Below are 16596 nucleotides of genomic sequence, written 5' to 3'. Positions count from 1 at the left end.
CTACAGAAAAGGGAAAAAAACTGTTTGGAGCTCCTCTAAAAAGTGACCACAAGTTGAAACAATGGTCACGGTTGACTTTTCTTGTTAGTGTTCTAGTAACAGGTAGGTGTATCTACAAGACCTTCTGTCATGTTGCTTTTTTTCTGGAGTGTTCTGGCAATTACTAGAATCCCCAAGCCTACAAACTACTATACTAGGATGCCTGAACAGTTTGTTGTCCGTTTGTGACCATCACGACACCAAGCTATCCTGGACCTGGGAGGGCTGTAGGTGGGCTTTGGAGTTCTCTCCAGGCCTCAAGATATTTAACAGCCAAGTCATGATGGAGACAATTCTTTTTCCAAAAAGAAAAAAAAATTGTTGGCTTTGGGGTTGATATTGCTTTGGTTTTAATTTAATAGAATGAATGTACTTTTACAAAATAAAGCTTTAGACTAAGCATTGCATCCAAGAGCCCCACAGGCCGACTGTCAGCTTAAACCAATCTGAAAGCCATGCCTGCCTCGCAACACAGACGTTGGACATGAAAAGGACCTTGTGGGTCTTAAGCCCCCCACCCCCAGTATCAGAGGGGCGCTGGGCTGCAGTGGGGGGCCTGATTGTCTCAAATTCCCTTCCATCCAAATCAAGGGAGGGGTGGGCAGAGTCTGCCTCCCGTTAGTCACGCCCTGTGGGGTGAGACAGCCCTTGCTCTGTCTGCAGCCACCCGCTCTGCCGCGGCCCCCCGTTCACAGGCCTCTCTGATCAAAAGGAAATAAAACCCTTACCCTTATTCTTACCTGACTCTGGCCTCTGGCCAAAACCTTGAGCACAAAGTCTGAGTGGTAAGGATGTGCGAAGGGATGCTTGAATGTCTCCGAGAGATCCCACGCCAGGTCTCCCACATCGCTCTGGGGTAGAGGGCAACTCTTCTCCCCCTCCACACCCCCCCGCCCAGCCTCCATCTCTGTTGTAAAACACCTTTAACCCCACGATGGCCGGTCTTGTGGAGGAACCATCTTCTCCATATCTGTTTCAGCTCCAGTTACCTCCTCATCTAGGGACCATGAGGCTCCAGGGTCTTGTGCCTGAGTGCATGCTGGTGTTCACCCTTTGCGCTAGTTTAGGTTGTCCATGGGGCCATGGATGAAGAATTCCATCTTGATTTTCAGGCCGCTCTTTTCCCTGGAAGACACAGCTTGCCTCCTTTGTCCACGGAGTTGCTGAGTTTAACACCCTTTGAGGAATATTTTTGTCATACCCTACTGCTTGCTGCTCTGTTGATCCAATTATTTTTGAACAAGCAATCTGTTGTTCTATTGTTCCCTTCCAATTGTCTGACTTTGGTGGTAATCATAGAAAAGAACCTACTTCCAGTTTAGAAAGAGGGTGAGGGGGTATCCCTGAAGGACACCCGGGAGGTATGTGTCTTAGGCTGCTAAGGAAGGGTCTTCTATTCATCCTGTTCACTTATAAGGGTAGAGAGTGCCAATCCAGCTCACAAATGCTCTGCAGCCCCTGAATGCAGCCATGTGTTTTGACCACTTTAGAAATCACACTTTTTCCTCTTAAATTCTTTGCCAATGCACATATCCTGCTACCAAAATCCAGAAGCTTCCTGGGGCTGTTTGTGGGGGATGAACTGGTGAGTTCGATTAATTAAAAATGGTTTGCGCTTACTCTGGCCTTATTTGCTGTCAGCTGTTTTGTCAGCCTGCACACATTGTAAATCCTGAAATTCATCATGGGTAGACGCACACATCCCACCAGAGCCACAAAGCACGTTCCTCACCCAGGAAGAGGTCTTTTCCTTCTCATTTGTGAAGTAACTTACTTAAAAAAACCAAAACAAATGTATAAGAATCCAATATAATCCAGTGACAACAAGATCCTTTTAATAATACAGGAGAGCCCAAATGCAGAGCAAAAAAAACCCACCCCACAGTAGGTATGAAATAAGACATTATTAAAAATTAAGTCTGTGAAAATTCAGCTTATGACCTTGGGAAGGTTTGTATTTTTCCATAAAGGTGAGTCACAGGAGTGATTTCCCATGCATCACATGGCAATCACAGCGTAGTAGAGGTCAGGTGGCTTTAGCAGCAGAAATGCACTTGCTCACAATTGTGAAGCCTCGAAGTTCAGGGCCAAGGCATTGGCAGAGCTGTCTGTCTTTGGCTGGCAGGTGCCTGCTGGGAACCTCTGCATGGTCCTCTTCTCTGCGTCTCTGATATCTTTGCAAGTGTCTGTGCTTCTTCTTCTTACTAGGATGTTTGCTATCTGGGATTACAGCCTCCCGTTCGATCTCATTTTCTTTTATTGTCCTATCATAAAGCCTTTAGCTAGGTGCCAGTGGCTGATGCCTATAGACCTAGCTACTCAGGAGGCTAAGATCAATAGACTGTGGTTCAGAACCAGCCCCAGCCAAAAAAAGAAATCGATGAGATGTTTATCTCTTGTTAGCCACCAAAACGCTGGAAATGGAAGTGTGGCTCAAATGGTAGAGTGTCTGTCTCCAGCAAGAGAAGCCAAGCAAGAACTTGAGTTCAAGGCTTAGTACCTGCACAAAAGAGGAATAAAATAAAATAGAAAATGGAATGAAATAAAATGTGAAATAACTGTTCTGCTTTCCATCAGACACTTTCTGCTGTCCTAGGGTGGTGGTGGCGGCGGTGAGTTGATTTCCTGATTTCCAGTTAGGAAACTCAACAAATGAGTTCTGGAAGCCGTGGTGAGGCTGGGAGAGGTCCTGTAAGCGACTGACCACCACCTCTGCCTCCTGCGTTGTTCTGTGGCTGGTTCTTGGGCTCCCCTTTGGTGCTCGCCACCTTCTCTGAAGCATGGGGACATTCTGGCCATTGTGCTCACAGATTTCCATTTGGTGTCCTTGCTTTTCCTGCTAGTGGTCTGGAGACTGGTGTCCACTACACATCTCACCTGTTATTCCTGGGTCCAGGACACACAGACATTGACCTTCTGGTTCACCGGGTCTAAGGCATCAAAGCTTATGATACGGAGAATCAAATGCCATTAAGTTATCCCTCACAATTAGACGGTTGGTAAATTTGTTTTCATTTCAAGTATCTTAAGTGTTAACGCTTATGCCAACCTGGTCGATATAATTTCTAGTGTGATACATATGGGTACCTACAGGAAGCTATCAACAGTAAAATAATTACTTAAGTGCAAAACTAAGCTTTGAGTGATTTTCATGAGGAAGCCCAATAATCTTCCCAGAGAAATCAAGAAATACCCAAGGTCAGCTCATGTTCTCTGGCTCCAACACCTTCGACTGCTCTTGGACATATACCTGGATGAAGATTGTCACAGGGACTCCATTAATTGAAGACAATGGACTAAATCTTGTGGCAATGGAATCCAACCCAAGAGCGAGATCAGCAGGGGAGAGAAAGAGGAAGATGGAGAAAGAGAGAAATCAGGGTTTCAACTCAGGGTCTCAAGCTTAGTAGGCAAGCACTGTGCCACTGGCATGCTCCTCCACTCCTGTTGGATTTCAACTTGTTTCTCGGGGAGGGTCCTGCTCTCACATGTGAGGACGGTTGTAGAACTCAGCCCTCCGTCTGTGCCTACCAAGTAGCTGGCATGGGCCATGCGAGAGTGGTCCTTATACATGCATATAACACACTTGGATCATATCCTCCCCCTTCTATGACTCTTTCTTATCCTCCTCCCCTGGCATCCTTTTTAAAATATTGTCCATTTGCAAAGCCTAGGTTTCACTGTGGCCTTTTCATACTTACCTCCAACATTATCTCAGTTGTCATGGGGAAGTACCAGCCGCCTTATGAGGCACAGTATGATGTAGAGCAAATGCTTGCAACAACCCTGCCTGTGCAGGTTGGGACACACAGAGGCCACTTGCAAAGGCTCTGCATCTCATGGAAATTGGACAGAATGCAAAGGAGGAGTTCAACGCCGCAAGTCTATGAAAATGTAGAGACAAACCTGCACAAGCCCGAGATCTCCTAGGAACTGGCAATTATCTAGAACTCAGAGCATAAATCATATCTGAAACGTATGTCTGATGAGCATGACACAGTTCCATGGCAGAATTCCAGGATTCTGCAGCCAAGGCAAGGCAGGAATATGCATTGTAGAGTCACTGGAGTCCTTGAAAATACCAGAGGGGATTTCCCTGTTCCACTTAATCTGAGCCTTAACTTCCTTGTGAGGTAGGGCGTACGACCTGTCTCACTGTTGAAAAATACCACAGCACAGGGAGAGGGGTAGACACCTTCAAGAGCGTTCCCTGGAAGTGGCCTTAACAAAGTTTGAGCATAATCCAGGGACTCTTAGATCAGAAAGCTTGGAGGCAGGAATTCAGACTGCAGCAGATGTACTCTATATTTAAAGCTGTGACTATGAAATGCTGTCAAAGGCAGTACAGAACGATGGTGGCCACTTAAGGGACCTGAATCATGACAGGAAAATCCCCAGTAGAGAACAGCACTGGGGCTGGATGCTGGTGGCTCACATCTGTAATGCTAGCTACTCAGGAGGCTGAGATCTGAGTATCACAGTTCAAAGCCAACCCGGGCAGGAAAGTCCGTGAGACTCTTCTTTCCAATAAACCACCAGAAAACTGGAAGTGGCGCTGTAGCTCAAGTGGTAGAACACTTGCCTTGAGCTGAAGAGTTGAGGGACAGCACCCAGGCCCAGAGTTCAAGCCACATGATGGACAAGAGAGAGAGAGAGAGAGAGAGAGAGAGAGAGAGAACAGTACTGGGTGCTGCCCAAGACGAGATGAGGAAGATGACAGGGTCTCTGAGCAAAGAGGGCAATGCATGCATTCCCAGCACAGAATGGAGACTCACCTTCCATGCATGGTGAGATTTACTCTCCCCTTAGACTATTATTTTTTGTAGTTTGCTCATATAGACTGCTCTAATTAACCTGGGACCTGGTGTGCTCCACTGTGTGGATTTATGTCCTTCCAGCCACGCCTTCCTCTTGCTGTTACAAATCTTAAACTAGGCATTCCTGATCATTTTTACTAATGAGGTGAGAAGAGGTGTTGGGAAGATTCCCCAATATTTCACCTGCGAGTGTGCACCACGTAGCATGGATCACGTATCTGAGAGCGGCTGCAGAAACATGCATCAGCGGTGATGTCAGATCCATCATATGTTTGTGTAAGAGCAAAAGCGCCCAAGGACGCAACATTCCCATCATCTAGAATACATGCGTGTACACGATTTCTTCAGGTTCTCTAAGGATGCCAGCTTTCAGAAACAGCAGGGCAGAAGAGACACTTGTCTTGAGGAACAGAGTTTAAGATAGCACTCACAGATACCATCCCTAAACATGTATGACCTTGAAATTAAGGGCTTCCTTAAGTATTACACCCCAGCTGCTGGCTCTCCTCACCCCAAATTCTGGCAAGCCCCAGCAGCTGGCGTGTTCTATTTAAGATCTTTTCCTTGCATAAGACACAAGCACAGGAACAGGAACGTTTAGACCCAACTCTACTTCGTTGGTTGGATTTGGGCCAGGACCCGGTAGCCCATGGTGCATCAGCCTGGTGAGACATCCCATACGGAACGGGCTCTGAATGAGAGATCTGTTTCCGATCACGTGGCTACCCATGGCACGGAGTCCAAGCGGAGCTGTCGCAGAGCTCCACACAAGCTTGGATGCTATGGAAGGAAGCGGGTGGGTTGCTCCAGGCTGCCGGGAAACACAGCCAAATGGAAGGAGGTGATGGGTCCCATGTGACTGACTTGCCTCGAGCAGGAATGCAGAGGGGAAACCGAGAAAGAGGTCCTCACCGATCCTCATGGTGGAATCCAGGGAGGCCGGGAAGCAAGAATGGACACGCAGGGCAGGATGACAGGGGATGGCCGAGGGTGGAGCCGTATGTGGAATAACTCTCCACCTGTAATTACTCACTGGCGTGTGTGGCGCACGGTGTTCGGTCAGGTCGGATGGCTGCCCAGCCTGTTCAGAACGCGAGCCCGTCAACCTGCACTCCAGAGCAGAGCATGTGCTGTGATTTGCTGTTCGGGAGGGACATCTGCGCTCCCCGTGCTCCAGGCGCTGGCTCTGGCAGGACATTGCAACCACCCAGATATCCGGCTTGTCTCTCCGTCTGCTTCGAGTACCCTGCAGCTCACGGGTCTGGTCGGAGCCACCTGGGAGGCCACCTGGGAGGGTACATGAGAATATTCCCCAAGAAGACATTATTTGCCTATTTAGTTTGTGGCCAAATGACAGAAGGTAGGGTGGACATGGTAAAAGCTAGCAGTGTTTGTAGCTGTGTGTCTCTTCTCTGTGTGTGAACCCCTTCATTGTGAACAAGAAGTGAGCGGAAGCCTGGCTGATTTACGTGACTTCCACAGGTCTTCAAACAAGAGCTCGGTCTTCCTTGTCAGTTTCCTGCAGTTCTATCCAACTTGGGAGAATGCATTCTTTCTGAAGGCGGCTCACAGGCCAGCAGGCCCACCCTTTGTACTTACACAGAATTCCAAAGCACACATCCTTTTGTGTCTTGGGTTTAAATAGGATACGATTCTCATCTGTTCTGCGAGCTTGGAGTAAGAGGTGGATGTATATGGAAAACCCAAAGAGTGACATCTTGCTAAGGTGAATGTGTTTTCATTGGTTGGTTTCTTTGTTTATCCTGACTTCACTTGGACTCTGTATGCTGAAGACCTAGCAGTCATCGGATGCCTTCCTGGAGCAGGTGTGTCCCCACCGCCCAGGGATCCCTCCACAAAATGATCCGTTCAGAATAACGTGACGCGTTCGCCATCATGAAAACAATGCTCCTCTGTTTTGGATTTAACTTATACATAACCAGATGTGGAGCCTTGGCCAATGAACCTCGTACCCTTTGACAAAATAGCATCAAAACAAGTCACTAAATCTTGGGCAAATCTAGATTGTTTTCCTGTGATTCACACATTCATTTCTCAGCTCAATAACATTTTTCTGGCTCCTCCTATGTATTAGAGGAACCCCAAGTCCCTTTCATTGGCTGCACCCTGCTTTTCTTTTGTCTATAAGGAGACTTTTGAAGCTCTACAGAAGCCAAGCAACATCTCTCACTTATGTCTCTTAGGGTATGTGGCCAGGAATCCTGTATTAATTGAATGCTACAATTACCACTATAGCTACAATCACAGCTATCATGCAAACCATCCCCCAAATGGAGAAGACAAGGTGGCTTGCATTTAGAAGCATTCTTTTGAGTTCTTTGCGATTTCCCCTGCTGAAAAAGAAGAGGTGGGAGCCAGTGTAAACGGCGTTAACAAGATCTAGTGGGGACAGGTCATTTTCCATGCCAAGTTTGTCCTGAAGTGAAGATTTCCAAGTGATCCATGGCTTATGTGAGCCTTGTTGATTCCTAATTAAAAACACTCCTTTCCCTAGCTGGTAGGAGGAGTGGCCATTGCTATTAAGGAATAATGTCTTCTCTCTTGTGCAGAATGTGCAAGTTTATACAGAGTTCAATACTCTCATGGAGGTCTTCCATGATCTCATCAATGGTCATCTTAGAAGGAAACTTACGCACATATGTTGGAGACAAATGAAAAGGAGAATCAACTATTTCCTAGCTATCATTGTTGATAAGGAAATAGATTCTGAGGATGAACTAACTTCCCAACAAACATGCTCAAAATGTCTTTAAGTAAGTAATGTAACACACTAGATGCCTAATGGATCTGGGTTACTTAGTGTGAAGAAAAACACCCTTCAATTTTTACTTCTTCAGTAAACAAGGTTAAAAATGCCTATACTTTTATCATATATTCAAAAATAGCTTATCTGTCAGTCTGACTACTCTATTGGTTAGACTTAGTGGGAAGGGCATTCTCACAGGTGATAAAGACCAGAGCCATGCCCCTTCCCTGTGTCCACAGCCCAGCCATTGAATGGGAGATGAAAGACAACAATATCTAATGAAATGCAGACATAAATGCAATAACCACTAGGCAAAGAATGTCGACAGAGAGTGAATAGGAAATAGCTTCCGTTTGTCTCTTCGTGAAGACTTGAGGAGGTGACATTTGGGCTAAATCTACATGACAAGAGGTGACACCTATGATGAGATTGGCAGGAATGCTTTAGGCTAAGAAAACAGCAAATCCTGAAGGCCCACCACATGAACGAGAGGAGTGATGGGTGTGGATTTGTGGCAGCAGAGTGGACAGATGGACAGGGGTTGTAGCTGGTATACCAGACTGAAGACAGGAGGAGCGAGGCATGGATCATCTAGGGGCAGGAGTGTGGATTTTCTTTGTATGTTAGAAGCTCATTGGGATACTTTGAGTGAGACCTTACTGTAGTGTTACTTGCATCTCAATAAAATCACTGTGTGTCCATCGTGCAGGGCAAGTCAGATGACATGGAGTGTGGGTAGCAGACAGCTCAGCATTTGCTGAGGGACTGAGTTCCTGGTGCATGGGTAGACAGTCGAAGTGGTGAGTACATGTTTTCCAATGACAAGGTAGGCCTCAGGTAAAGTGACTGATAGGGCAGCAAAGCTCCTGGCTTCTGCTTGGGCTCACCCTGCTGGTGCTTTGGTGGCTTCTGTCTGGATCTAAGGCCCTGTATTAAAGCTATGCTTCACTTTCCACACCCACATCTTTGGACTGAGGTGAACCTCCTGGAGAGCCAATTAAAAAGTCTTACATGCAGCTTCCATTTGGCAGTTCTCTTCTAAGCTAGGCCCTGGGCTGGACCTGGGATTACAACAGTCCTATCAGATCAAAAACAAACAAACAAGAAAAATGACTGCATCCTACAGTCAGGCTAGGGCCCCCACTCGGCAGTGTCTCTGTGCAGGGGCCCAGGAGGATGGGGGCATGGGAAGACTTGTTTCTGAGCTCTCAAAATGACCTCATTTCTAAGGCGTCAAGGGAAAGGATAAATTGGTTTTACTTCTGAGGCAGGTCTCACTATGTAGCTAAGTTTGACCTTGAAATGCCAATTCTCCTTCAGCCTTCCACCTATCTACTAGGATTACAGGTAGGTGCCTAACTAAATGTAGTCTGGATCTTCCTTCCTTCCTTCCTTCCTTCCTTCCTTCCTTCCTTCCTTCTTTCCTTCCTTCCTTTTTTCCTTCCTTCCCTCTCTCCTTCCTTCCCTCCCTCCCTCCCTACCTCCCCTCCCTCCCTTCTTCCTTCCCTCCCTCCCTCCCCTCCCTCCCTTCTTCCTTCCTTCCTTCCTTCTCCCCTCCTTCTCTCTCTCCCTTTTCCCCAATGTCTCCCCACCTTTTACTTCCTTCTCCTCCTTCCCTTTCTTCCTTTCTTCTTTCCTTCTCCTTCTGTCCTTCCTTCCTTCTCCTTCCTTCCTTCCTTCCTTCCTTCCTTCCTTCCTTCCTTCCTTCCTCCCTCCTTCCTTCCCTCCCTCCTTGCCTGGCTGCCTGGGAATGGAGTCTACAGCCTTTTGCATGCTAGACAAAAGCTCTACCACTGAACGATACTCTCCAACTGAGAAAGGGCATTTCTATCAGAAGGATGGCAGAGAGGTAGGAGGAAACTCAGGGCCCTTTGAGTGAGTCACTTGCAAAGGGAGGACTGGCAACCTGAGAAGAGTTTGTAAATTCTTAAGCAGAGGAGTGGTGTAATCAGGCTTGGGCTGTAGGAGTCCTGTGGTTGGGGTGTAAAGGGAGTACATGGCTGGGGTTATTATGTTAATCCCAGGGTGAGAGAAAAAGACTTTGACTACTTTAGGGGGCATATCATTAAAAAGATGTATATTCTAGCTTGGGTGGAATTTCTGAATTCATGTATCTAAAACAATGTTTAGAAACATTAGATAGAGACACAGTTGTGAACTACATATAATTTTAAATGTTCTAGCACCCACATTAAAAATGAAAGCAGAAGCGACTAATTAATTTTAGTAAATGCATTTCACTGGTATATGCTTTAATACAACAGTGAAATGCATTTAGTAAAATTAATGCTGATAACTTAGCTGGCAGATACACCAAGTATTGAATAACCATAGATACAGTGGCTACCAGAAAGGACAACTTGATCTAGAATGTTCTATGATTCCCATTTGAACACTGAGATGATGGCTTCCTAGACAAATTCATCACTGGTACCTTGTAGCTATGCTAGACCTAGAGCCAGGAGATTCTAGCCATAGTCTCAGCCCTTCTCCAAACCAGCTGTGCGAAACACAGAGATCACAGTGAGCAGGGTCCTGGACATCTAGTGTCCTTTCTTTATTTACCCAGAGGGACTGGATGCTTTGATATCTTTTGGCTCTGTCTCAGTGATTGATGGGTTGATTGATTTTTCTCTCTGTGGTAGTGGGGGAAATTCTAGAACCTTTCTCCAGAAGGCCTGTAGGAGCTTGTCAGTTTCTTCTGCATATATAGCCATTCTGCCCCAAGCATCCTTCGATCTGATACAGGAAGCCTGGGTGGCTTAGTCAGTTGTTGGATAGAAAACCTTCCAGTGAGTCCCAGGTCCGTGGGAAGTGGGCAGGTTGGCTTCTCGGTGGGGCCCGTCCCATGAGTCAGTCTTCTGGGGAGTGATGCCAGAGGCCCTATCTGAGATAAGAGGTGGCCTGGACCAAATCACAGGGCTCATCTTTCCTTGTCCAAGTTGCTTCTTGCAAAAGGCCAGGTGTTAACCTGTCTGGCCTGGCTGCGTTTCAGCATGGGGAATTAGCCTTCTCATCTGAATTCCCTCAAAGCTTTAGCTGGCCGGAACTTTCCTTCCCTCTCACGCATCCTCTTTGTGTGGACTCCACAGAGAAAGGCCAACCTCCAGAAGAAGCTGTGGGGCGAGTGGTGTAGAAAACCTTTTACAGGCAACAGAATAAGAGCTCTTGGTGGCTCCTAGCATCCTGTGTTGAGGAAAGAGGTGGGATACTCACATAGAAAAGAAAATTGAGGAAAGGGGTGGCAAGTTTGACAAGAAATGTACTCACTACCTTGCTTATGTAACTGAAATCAGCACCTTGTACAGAACCTTGACAGTAAAAAAAGAGAAAAGCTTGTCAGGTAGAATGATGATACAGAGAGTTAGAAATGGTCAGTATAGATACACCTGACATCCTGGCTTCAGGAAACTGCTCAGAAATCTCCAATCTTTAGGACACTGCACAGACCAAAATAGTGAGAGAATACTTGGAGAAAACCCAATGAAGATTGTCCTTCTTTCTCATTGGAAAAAACAAACAAACAAGGGTGTTGAATGCCCCATTCCGGGATCTTCTAGCTGGTCTAATTAGCAGAAGATTGTGATATGAGGAGAAGATTGTGATATGTCATATGTGATATGATATGTGATATTGGAAATAGGTTTCCTTACTCTCTGCTGAATCTGGGAAGTGCTTCACAATTAACTCTGTCAAAAGGCTTTGCCCAAGTTACCATGACGTCTGAAGGCCTCTTCTGGCCACTTACACGAAGGCCCTCTATTGCAGCTTGAAACAAAGCTTTCCCCTCATCCCTGACGCTAGAAACATTCCTACCAGCACTCCACTATTGCTTTATTTTTGTATTATTCATCTTTCCAACATAAAGCTATCATGGCAAGGCTATCTATAAAGACAGGTGACATCTTTATCAGGGTTGTTTAGCATACTAGTTGTTAAGGATATTTCTGGGTTCTGCTTCCAGGACATCTGAATGAAAATTAGCTCTTGTAATAACTATGCAGGTATTTTTAAATGTTTGTTTGTTACCAAAAATGTCCTAGAATGTTGTTTTGCTGTTGATGTTCTGTGTGACGCAGTGGACTTATCACAGATTTAAAAAACAAACACCCCCCCCCCCCGCTGTGTTCCACTCTCAGAAAGTGATGTGGTATGGGCACCAGGATTTTAAGACTTGGGATGATTTGAATGTATGGCCAATCATTGTTTCATTGTAAGTCTCATTCTTTGTACTGATGATTTTTTTTCAAATTCCTCCCTGTCTCTCTCCTCTCTCTCCTCTCTTTTTCTCTCTCTCTCTTTGTGTGTGTCACACACACACACACACACACACACACACACACACACACACACCACCTGTATTTGTGTAGCTCTTGCCGTATCTTCACTCTCCTCAATTGATGGCCTCAGGCAAAAATCTTGAATGTCAGTCACACACCCCAAGGTTTCACACCTTGAAGTTGAAACTTCATATAATGAAGCAGTCAGGAGAAATTTTTTTTTTATTATTTGCATTAACCAGGTGATTTACTTTGCTGCAGCCTTTGCTCATTAGCAAAAATCCGACACACAATTCTCAATGCAGAGTCACAAATATCCCAATGCATCCTTATCTGCCTTTCTTAAGGCCCACCCATGGCCGGGTCCAGCCTACCCATGCCCCTCTTCCTCGCTGAATATATCCCAACAGTTATTTATATGATTATCATTTTGAACATCTTATTCCAGTCCTTGGCGCCATGGGAACAACATGATCTGGACCTTGGAATGGAGGTAGATGGCGTCTTTCAGTAGTTGCTTCGTGTTTATAGCTGAGAAATAAGATGCAGGTGTTTTTTCTCCCTCCTCTTAGTAACTATCTTCTCCATTGACAATCTAATTTATTTTCAGCTACTCAGTTGGAGGCTGAGTTTCCTCCGGGGTTAGGAAATGAGCATTGGGGTAGTCAAGGCCAAGTGGAGGGTAGAGCTCTAGAACAGCACAGGAGCAAGGCTGCTTCATATTCAGACCCTGAGCCCAGGACTCTGGGCTCCTGGTAGCTGCTTGGGGTGTGTCAGACTCAAAGCACAGCACCCCCTCTTTTCTCAGGCTCCATCCTTACTCCATACCCTCCCACCACCCACATTTGCATGATGGGTGTAAATTTCCTCGGCCATTTTGCCAGGAATCTACATTTAGATAGAATATTTTATCAAGTCAAAACCCTGACATTTTTATGTGCCTTTTTTCTCTCCTCCTTCTTGGGTAGGTAAAGAGTGACTTTGTCGAATCCTTGATAAGAAAGTTCATAGCACAAATCCTCATCTCCTATAAAGTTTGAATTTATATTACCTTTATTTTTTACAACACCTCCCCTCAAAACTAGGTGGAAGAGACTTGAGATGGGAGAATTGGAGAGGAGGGACAACCCTTGTCCCTCCTGAGTTCAGACAAGGCAGCATACCTCTTCCTTCGGTTGCACGGGAAATGTAGGATTGCAAGGCTGGATGACCTAGGCCTTTATTTTTCACCAGGTCCTTTCTTCCTTCGGGTGTATGGCCATTCTTCTTCACTAATTAAACCATGAATCCTCTCATTTGTTCAAACATGAAGGTGTAGTTTACAACTTGAACCTCAAGTCATATGGAAGTATGATTCCAGATTCAGTGAACTGATGAAATGTTTAAGGTTTAACTTGAAATATTTATTTGCAAAAAAAGTAAAACTAAGGTCTTAGATTAACGAACCTTCATCTATGGAACACACACATGCACATACACAGTCATAATAACTACACAAGATTCAGACATAGCTGCTGCAATGAATTGATTCTTTCATTTTATGCTTGCCCTCAATGCTTTCTATTTGATCAAGGTTAAGCCTTTCAACAATGTTTCTCCCCACGGTGCCCCTGCATCCTCTTTCAGCACCTGAGAGCCGCACTAGCTAGATCTCATGTGGAAATAGGCAGGCCACCTCCAAAGAGCCCCTGTGAACAGCCCTCCTGATGTGGCCATCTTACCTCCACCTTTCTCTATTGACTAAGGTTGGCACGGGGACAGAGGCTATGTATGGCAGACAACCTTCAAGATGATGACAGAAAGCTGTCCAGCACTCTTTCATAGCGGCCTGGCTATTTCTTTTGAAGGGAAACTAGTTTCTATGTCGTGATGGAGAAATAGATCCAATAAAATTAGGAGATGCACAGTTACGTCTGAACTCTAGATAAACGATGACTTCCCCTCTCCAAGCATAAGAACTCCCAGGCAGAGGCTGGAACATAGAAAAGAACGAACGCATCTAAGGAGCAGCCAATGGGCACCTGCTCGCTAGGTGAGTGGGTCGCTTGGGAAACGCTGCTAAGACAGGCTAAGCCACAAGTGACTGGTCACATGACTCCCAAATTCCTGACTCTCAGACACATGGGGACTTGTTACTGTTACTTTCATTAAAAATTGGGATTGTGGCTTTGGACTCATTCAATAACCAATGGAGAAAATTTGAGTTGTGAGGGTTGGCACAGTGTTGTGTGTGTGTGTGTGTGTGTGTGTGTGTGTGTGTGTAAAAAGTAAATGTCTATTGCTGAGCTGATCTCTTGCTAAGGGGCTTTTCAGACTGTCCTCTTCCACGATTCCCAGTAAAGCGGGATGTGCGTCTTATTTAAAGCATCTTCACCGGGAATAGTGCTAAGGGACTTTGTGTGTAGGACTGGAGTGAGTGGGAAATGACTTATAAAGGACAGAGTGTGGCATTGAATTCATTCTCCTCTGAGTTCTCTTTCAGAGTTGGGTTGGGGAGACAAGGCCAGTTGGCAAGGATGGAATGCAAAATCATCTGAAGATAGGAGCTAGGATGCTGATGAGGAAATGGGAAGGCCCAGGACAGAACTGTTTCTGCCTGGGCCAGGTGAGAGGAGTTTTTAAGGCAATTTCCTGGGGATGAGCTGGAGGCCTCTAGCTTTCTGCCTTCTCCTGTGGTATCATGGCTTCTCATGGTTCTGTCCTGTTATGCTCTAGTGTGTAGTTAAGGAATCAGTTCTTTTCCAGAAGCATGTGGGGTGGGGGGTTAGTGGGGTAGAGGAGAAATGGAAACACCCTTGCCCCTGTCTTAGAGCATTGCATTACAGTTGGGCTTTGGTGGGTGGAGTTGTCCTCACTAAACAGGAACTAGGAAGGGACTTCCATGGAAATATCATTTTAGGTAGGAAAGCAGGATTGGGCCACAGTCTTCTCCTTGGGGCCTTTGGCTTGAGGGAAGACACACACACACACACACACACACACACACACACACACACTCACACACACACACACACACACTCACACACACTCACACATACAGCTGGTTTCTTCAGCATGTGTCTGAGCTCAACTACACCTCTGAACTCTATGGTCACCAGTGGCTGAAGAGGCTGGGGCACTGAGTGTCACTCTGGTTCTGAAAGTCTAGACCAGAAGTTCATCACCATAGAAGGGGAATCTGTCCCTGGCATGGGGGTGGGGGGTGGGAGGAGGTACTCCTGTCCCACAGTGACATCCTGAGTTACTGAGAATCCTGGCACTGATAGGGTCAGGATGAGAATGCAATCCTTTGATGAGTCCGAGGCTGATTGTAGTGAGTGAGTCATCTCTAGGATACAGACCCTGACAAATGTGCTAAAGCTGGCCTGTGGTTAACTAGAAAAACAACCTGTAGGAAACAGGACTGTATTTGTGTCTATCTCAAGTAGAACCATTTGTCCCTGTCTCCCAGGCCTGGAGGTAATCGCAGAGAACTGTGGGGTGCTGGAACAGGAGTTTTAAAGGCTAGACAAGATGTTTAGGCTTAGTGTTATGAGCCAGTAATAGGCAAACTTCAATGCCCGCTTCTTGAGTGTGCGGTATTTGACATTACACGTACACTGAAGACCTTAACCTAGCAGATCTGAGAGCACATGGTGGCCAACGGGCTTGTGTGTCTCACAACGCATCCCCATTTCCAGCTTCAGGACCACACTGTAGGAGACATAGTTGTGCCCAACGAGACCCCTGAGCCGGCATGTTAGAGACATGATACTATAGTCAGAGAAATCAGCAGAGAAGCCAAAAGCCAAGGCCAGATCCATTGCAACTCCATGTACAGGGATGGAAAGCTTTAGAGAAGCCATGCTCATCTGATTACTAATTCTCTTGAGGTGCCTGGTACTTGTTAGTTAGTGATAGCTCTTAGTCTCCGAGAGATTTCTGCCTTCTGTTCATATGTTTGTTTGTTTGTCGAGACTTGGTTTTGGTGTATAATCCAGATGGGTCTTGAACGTGAAATACTTCTGCCTCTGTCTCCGGGGTACTGGAATTACAGGCAAGTGCTACCATGCCCAGCCAGGTCTCTGCTTTTTTGTTATGTGGCTTTTCTTTAAAGGAAGCGTGGACATGTCTATGTGCGGATCTAAATGTGGCGGTTGAGGTGACTGACTGGAGGCCCTCATTCCAGAAAACCCCATGTAATTTGCTTCCAGACTGACCTCTGAAGTCCTCTCCCACTCCTCCAAGGAAAAGTTCCACTTGAGGGAGGAAAAATGCATTTTGTGTGTGTGGCACTGTGTGGTTTGCAGGATGGGGACTGACATTTTTCTACCTCCATGGCCAGCCTTCCAGCCTGCCAAATGCAGTCAGCAGCTGGCACCAAAGGCAGAGAGTAATGTCGAGTGGCTTTCTTCTTTCCCCCCTTTTGGTTTTCTCAAAAGATTTAGACAGTTGAAATAATATCCCTGCTCCTCATCCCTGCCATAATGCAGGCCATTTGTCTAAATTACAGACCCCAGCAATTATTTCTGTTTTCTTCTTCTCCTTCTCCTTCTCCTTCTCCTCCTCCTCCTTCTCCTTTCTTCTTCTTCCTCTTCCTCTTCTTCTTCTTCCTCTTCCTCTTCTTCTTCTTCTTCTTCTTCTTCTTCTTCTTCTTCTTCTTCTTCTTCTTCTTCTTCTTCTTCTTCTTCTTCTTCTTCTTCTTCTTCTTCTT

Source organism: Dipodomys ordii, unplaced genomic scaffold, assembly GCF_000151885.1.
Source record: "Dipodomys ordii isolate 6190 unplaced genomic scaffold, Dord_2.0 Scaffold2, whole genome shotgun sequence".
NCBI classification, from domain to species: Eukaryota; Metazoa; Chordata; class Mammalia; order Rodentia; family Heteromyidae; genus Dipodomys; species Dipodomys ordii.
The sequence above is the reverse complement of the archived record's forward strand: the minus strand, read 5'-3'. Positions refer to the sequence as shown.